The sequence below is a fragment of the Gekko japonicus genome, unplaced genomic scaffold (genome assembly GCF_001447785.1).
Source record: "Gekko japonicus isolate JY-2015 unplaced genomic scaffold, Gekko_japonicus_V1.1 scaffold234, whole genome shotgun sequence".
NCBI classification, from domain to species: domain Eukaryota; kingdom Metazoa; phylum Chordata; class Lepidosauria; order Squamata; family Gekkonidae; genus Gekko; species Gekko japonicus.
In genome coordinates this window covers 403,372-410,826 of record NW_015161954.1, presented here as the reverse complement: position 1 = coordinate 410,826, position 7,455 = coordinate 403,372, and positions in this window count along the sequence as shown.

The window sequence follows — 7,455 nt, the reverse complement described above, 5'->3', positions numbered from 1 at the left end:
TAAATAAATAAATAAATAAAATAGTCATGGAAATTCTTCATCCCCGCCATGATAGCCAGTGCATCCTTGTCAATTTGTGTGTAGTTGCACTCGGCCGAAGACAAGGTGCAGGAGTAGTACGCCCCAAACTGCAGCCGCCTGACCTTAAACACCCCCTAGTGGGTCACAATGGTCTGGGCCTCCGCTGTGGCTTTGTCTACTGGCAGTTGTTGGTAGGCTTGCGCTAAGTCTAGTTTGCCAAAGACTTTTGCACCAGCTAGGGACGACAGGACATGGCTGACCATGGGAACGGAATACGCATGGTGTTGGAGGGCTTTATTTATGGTGCATTTGTATGGTGCAAATGCGGACGTCCCCTTTGGGTTTAATTGGGGTGACAATCGGAGTTTTCCACTTTGCGTGGGGTACCGGCTCCAGGACCCCTTGGCTAAACAGGCAGTTGAGTTCAGCCTCTATCTTGGGCCGGAGGGCGAACAGGGGCCATTAGGCTTTCAGACTGCCGGATCGAGGGTCAGGGCAACCGGGGGAACTGTGTACCAGCCAAGCAATTCATCAAAAATGGCAGGGAACTCATTGCACACCTTACTGAAGTTCCTTGACATCACATTTTGTATTCTGGTGATGGACAGACCCAAGGCATCGAACCAGGCTAGGCCCAGTAAACTGGTGAGACGTCCCTTAACCACAACCAGCTCCAATGGGCCTTCGAATGCCTTGTATTTTACGTGGATGGCCCACCCCTTTAATGGCTATGGGGTTCTTTTGGAAGTCCCTGAGCATGAGGCCGGTGTCTTTCAGTGGGGGTCCCCCTTTAGGGCAGAGCATGCGGAGGGTCTCCTCTGAGATTATTGAGAGGAAAGACCCAGTGTCTAGTTCCATTATGCACACGGCGACCTCAGGGCGCCCTCTATCAAGACTGTCACTTTGATCTTATTGGAGGACCCCCGGGACAAGAAATGTACCTGGTTGTGATGGACTGATGTGCTGTAGAGTTCCGCAGATTCCTGGAGTGCGGTAGTGCATCAGTGGTTTCCTTTGGAGTGGCAGGCACGGGCAATGTGGCCCTGCTTTCCACAGGAGCAGCAGACGGCATCCCGAAAACGCCAGGACCTCCGTTCACATGCTTCTCCACAGCTTGCTCAGACAGCTGGTGTGCTGGAGGATGAATCGGACGGTGATGGGTGAATGTCACAGTGAATGGGCTGACAGACCATCTGAGGAGGCTGGGGCACCCCCTGGGAATACCTGGTGTGTTGCGGCAAATGGAGGATGATCCCGATGCGATCTCTCGAATGTGTTGACAGTCTGGAGTGCCATCTCGAGCTTGAGGTCGGCGGTTCCCATGAGTTTTCTGCATAGCTTAGCATCGTGGATGCCCCAGACGAACTGCGTGAAGATGATTTCCTTGACCCCTGGCAGCTCACAGTTGATGGCTAGCTGGTGTAGCTCAGCCATGTAGACAGTGGCCCCTTCTCTGGACTTTTGTATTCACACCCATAAGTCCATGTGCCTCACCATTTTTGTGGGCTTTGGCACGAAATACTCATTCAGGACCTTGAGGAGGTCCTCATATGTTTTGTCAGCCAATTTTGCTGGAGCTATGAGCCCCTTGGCCAGATGGATGGTGGCTACCCCACACGAGCTTAAAAGCAGGGCCCATTTATTACTGGCATTGGTAATGTCATGGAAGGTGAGGTACTTTGTTAGCTGGTCCACCCAGGCTTCCCAGAACACTGGATGCGTGTGGTCGAATACTTTGATGGTTCCTGGAGCTGCAGCCATGAGGGCAGTGCGGGGAGCGATGATCAGGGAACGGGGCGCAGTGTGGTGCTGCCGAGGAGTGATGAGGGACACGGTGTCCGGTTGATCGGTGCTTGGTGCCAGTCCAGAGTTGAAGTCAGGCTCGCTCATCGGGATCCCACCTTCGTCACCAGTATAATGTAATGGAGTTCCAGGCATAGCATAGTGAAATCAGCTCAAGTTTATTGGATTTCATCAGAACGAAAAGATAAACTAACCAGTCTGAGGCCAACTTATATGTGTGTCCACACTCACAACCCAATGTGATAGGCTGTATTTACAAGATCCAGTCTATAATAGGTCTCCATCAGGATCCGGTCGACCATATTGGTGCGCACTAGGATCCACGGTGGCTATTGTTTAGGGACCGAAGGTCTGCTTGACTGCGTGGCCTGGCTAGCACAGCCACGGTCATCTTAGTACATAACAGTGGGTGTTAGGATGATAAATAACAGATGGACTACCAAATCCACAACAAAACAGCAGAGCAAGGGGAGCCGAATGAGAATGAAATTACCACCACCTTAGTCTTAGGCCTGGTAAAGCATCTCTGATTTGCAGGCCCTGTGGAACTGCATTAGGTCCCAGAGGGCCTGGATCTCGCTTGGGAGAGTGTTTCACCTGGCCAGTGCCAGAGTCGAAAAGGCTCTGGCTCTGGTTGAGGCTAGGTGGATTTCTTTTGGGCTGGGGATCACCCAACTACCTTGATAGACTGACTTGTGAGATAATATGCCTCTGTAGTAGAGCACCTAGTTTGCCTACAGAAAATTCCATGTTCAACCTGTGGCCCCAATCGGGATTGGCTCCTCAGGGCATTTTAAAATTGTTACAACATGGCAGCAGGTCCACAGGTCCAAGATGTGGATGCTGTCATGTCTAGCTTGGCTCTGAGATGACCAAAGTTAAGATAGTTGGATAAGATACAATGTAAGAACCTACCCTTACATTTTCATGAATCCATTGCTTAGAAGTGATCATGATTTTTCTGGCATACATAGGAGGAAAAAAGAGAATATTAATACCTCGGGTTATGAAAAATTTACTTTCAGATGTAATCAAAGAAGAGATGACAGGGGATGGTGTTTTTTTAAAAAAAATGCTTGTCAAAAGAAAATGTAATGATAAGATTCCATTATCACTCGAGGAAGGCAAATAGGTACCATTAATGCCCCAAATGGAACTGAGAGACCATGCCAGCAGTCCTAATGATTATACAACATCCATTAGATTCAGACTGTATAAAGAAAGAAAAAAATGGACTTTCAGAAAATGCAGCTAACCAGTTATGTCTCTGTGTAACTTACTTACTTGAGTAACTTAAAGTAAGCTTCCAGATGGTTGTCTTTGTTAAACAGATTGCTGCTCTTGATTGCTTCTTCAGTCTGAGGTCTCTTTATCTTGAGCTCTGAATGCTTATCAGGTTCTTAGTGCCATGCATTCATATGGTAAACAGAAATAACTGGAAAAGTTGATGCTATGTGCTCCGAAGCTGGAAGCTTTCTTGGCTTCTAACCATGTACAGGCAAGCATTCTGCATCTCGTATTTCCGTACAATTATGGGGATGTCCTAAGTAGTTGCTGTCTAATAGCTGGTCTCTCTGTGAGGCGAGGCAAGTGAGAATTCCAAGAAAACAGATATGTAGTCAGCAGTATAAAGGAAGCAATTTGGGAAAGCTAATTTACTTTTAATTAAAGTGTTTGTGTTCTAACATGCAGGACAAATGCTCATTTTGTAACAGCGACAGAAATCACTAATTTCTTTGGATGTTGATCATTTGCAGTACTTTCACACTGAGAGAATTTAGCGAAGAAACCAAAGAATTTGGTGACTCATGGTGTTTAACCAGCAAACACTGGGAATAAGCACAACTGAATGGGTGGTTGCACTCCTGATTTTTCAGAATAAACACTGGGAATAAGCACAACTGAATGGGGGATTGGGTGGTTGCACTCCTGATTTTTCAGAACGGAAATTTAGGGATACCTTCTCATAATCCAGTCATATCAGTATGCTTGTCTCTTCTGATTCCTCATAGGAAAAATGAAATTTTGGACCTGACAATTCCCCAACAATTCTGGATCATGTATGACCCATGTGATATATTTTGAGCCTATTCAGATGACATGGCACATAGAATGTAGAAAGAAGATGTGTATGTTAAATCCAAGCTCTCAAGAGATGCATGGATCTAGGAGGCAAACATGCTGGGGAAGGATTGTGTCCAATGTTCCCTCTAAGCTGAGTTAGTGTGAGTTAGCTCACAGTTTTTTAGCCTCTGGCACACACATTTTTGTCTTTGCTCAGGAAGTTTGTTCCAGAGCAAACTAATTTATGCAGTAGCCAAAATGCTCACTCACAACTTTAATGCCAGTAGCTCACAAAGTAGAATTTTTGCTCACAAGACTTCACAGCTTAAAGGGAGCATTGATTGTGTCTGGAGTTAAAGGGAAGGAGAAAGGGCACTGTGGGGCTTAGAAACAAGAAGGGGGTCAAAATTTCAGTCCAGCAGCACCTTAAAGACCAACAAGCTTTCCAGGGTCTAAACTTTTGAGAGTCAAAGTTCCCCTCATCAGATTAATGGGGGATTAATGATCCCGATTGTATCAACCTGGAGCAAGGTGTCACAGACATTAGACAAAAATGGGCAGGTTCTTTTGGCAAAATTCAACAAAATAATACCTTGTAGCCCTAACTGGGGAACAAAGACCAAATGACATGCTACAGGGAAAGCTTTTTTTTTTTTTTGGTAGCAATAGGTAGACTGACATAATCGTTCAAGGATCCGAATTGTATTTTAATCACATCCGAGTGGTTGTCTTTTGGATGAGGAATTGTCTCAGATTTCTTTTCCATCAGACTCTATCTCTGCCTTGGCAGGCTGGATATTTCTTGTACCACTCTAACCTTATTGGGGATTCCGGGTGATAGTATGGGTGTGTTCCCAGTGCCCATTACCTGTTCTCGTCAAAGGCTTTTGAGAGCTGAATCATTTCCTCTTAAGTGGTATTACAAAGCAGCACTAACACGTCCATCCTAAGAGATATACCATTCTAAGGCTGCTGAAATCAAGGGCTTAGAAGGGTGAAACTCTCCTTAGGATTGCACTGTACTCCTTAGATAACAGTGTAAAAAATCAGTGGGGATTGGGGGGGCGGCGGGGAGGAAATGTGCATCTTGCATAGTAGCTGTTCCGTAGAGCAGTTTACACTTTCTCCCTAAGTGCTCTGCTCGGGAGTTCTCTTTATAGCTCACCAATGTATATTAAATTTGGCCCATGTTGCAGCTGTCCCATTTCATCTGTTTAGCATCTGTCCTGCAGAACATTCTTGCCTGAAAGACATTTTTATTTACTTTTTGCTTCATTATCTATTTCATTATACATTATCACCCCTGTGCTGACTTGCACACTGCAACTTCTGAAAAAGGCAAGCACCCCTAATGCCCTTACTACACTCTTTGACATTGCTAGTATTCATCCACCCAAGGGGGGTGATGCTATTCCAAAGACATTTGGACATGATCTTACTTCTCCACAGGGAAGGAAATGGCATTGCCTAGGATTCGATTTTGATGCCCTGCACTCTAGATAAAATTAAATATAAATTTGTTTTGTTTTTTTTTAAAAAAAATCAACTCAAAGTAACTTGGTCTTAAAAGATCCTAGGGATACAAAGTATCTAGGGATGTGAGAGATGCTTAAAGGGTCATCTTTCTTCACTTCATAAAGGAAAAATGCATCTTATAAGTACTGAATATAATTACTGTTTGTACACTGTTGGAATCTGAATGGAATTTATGACCTAAAATCTGTGAGGTGTAAACCAGAGTCTGTGAGGTATAAACTAAAGTCTTTAAACCTGAAGAAAGCCTTAACAACATTAAGCTTCTTGAAAACAAGACTTTTTCCCTTTTATATAGCTACTACCAGTAATACCATGTAAAGCAAACAGAAATAAATAAAAATGCTAATCTAGTTCTTCCTTCTCTTGAGAGTTCAAGGAAAAAACATGTTTTTCCTCTAAAGAACTATTGAACATTTGGCTAATAGCTGTCCCTGCCTTGTAAAAACTGCAAACTGTCAGTTATAAGGACACTTCCTCGGAAATTACTGCTCTGCTGTGTTATGCAAGTAGGAAGTATCATTTCTCAGGCGCACTACTTTGATGCAGCATCATCCATTAGCTGTGTTTGACAGGTGCAGTACAAAGTAATATTTGGCATCTGACAAGTACATAGTTTGTGGTTTACTGTTCTGTTATAAGACATGGAACCTGAAGTGTGGTGTATGGAAGGGTTGATTCTCTCAATTTTCTTTATGGATTTTAAGCAGATATCTTTTGGAGTTTCAAAGTTTTGGAACCACAGCCAAGAAGGCCCTTTCTTGGGCTGTCATCTATCTAGCCTCAGCCAGCAGAGCTACCTGAAGCATAGCTTCTGAAGATGATCTGAATGGATGGGTATGTTATATAGGAGAAGGCAGTCCTTCAGGTATGCTGAAGCCAAGCCATACAGGGCTGTAACCAGCACCTTGAACTGAACCCGAAAATTGGGAGTCAGCGTAGCTGGAAAAAAACTGGAGTGATATGGTCCTTACGACCCACTCCGGTCAACGTTCTGGCTGCAGCATTCTTTACCAACTGTATATATGTATGTATATAATTTGTACCCCGCCTTCCCCGCAAAAGCAGGCTCAGGGCGGCTAACATTGGTTAATGCACAAATAAAATTGAAATCTACATAAAATCATCTCAAACCAGTTCAATTATAAATAATTCATGAAGTGCTGGTGATGTTTCCTGGCAGTCTTTAAGAACAGCCCCATGTAGAGCACATTTTAGTAATCTAATCTATGGCCGTGGTCTGGTGTGGAGGGGAAGCAAGCCTATTTCCCCCGGTGGAAATTGACATGGCGTTGCCCAATCACACATCCTTTGTAGCTGCAGGCTCAAACCGTCACTGCCCAATCAGACAGCACATTTGGGCAAGTGGTTTTTATTGCCTTTTGTTTCCCATGCACATAAACAAGGAATTGCACCTCCACACTGAGGGTTCCCCATGGAGTATGTGGTTATGCACATACTGCTAAGCGGGGGGGGGGAGCACTGAGTCAGGATGGAATGGGCAAACCATCCTGATGGCATGACAGTGTGCTTGAGTGATCATACAGGGGAAAGTCTGTCCGTAGCCCATCAGCAAGCATTAGGACTGGACTTTCCCCGGTGTCTTTTAACTCCACTTCTGTGGCAGGGCAGCATGGGATGCTGACAGCTGCAGGACCTTTCCCAGATGTTGCTGTCTGATCATGCCCTTTAGATCCATCAGGCATTCACAGCTGAGTTGGATTTAAAGGCACATCTGACCATGGCCTAGATCTTACCAGGGCATGCACCATGGTGGCAAGATCTTTTCCACCCAGGAATGGCTGCAGCTGGCTCACCAGCTGAAGCTGGATGCTTGGGGCCAGGAGCCAAAGAATTCTGAGTAGATTGTAAGTCTCCACTAATCCTGTCCCATTGAAGGGTGACTAAGGACCAGAGGAAGGTTTCACACTGTTCTGCATGATCTAAATTCTAAGGTAGTTCTCAAGTATTGGAACTTGTTATGTAAGTTCTACAGCAGCTCTCAGGCACTGGGACATGCTGGCAATTGTGCAC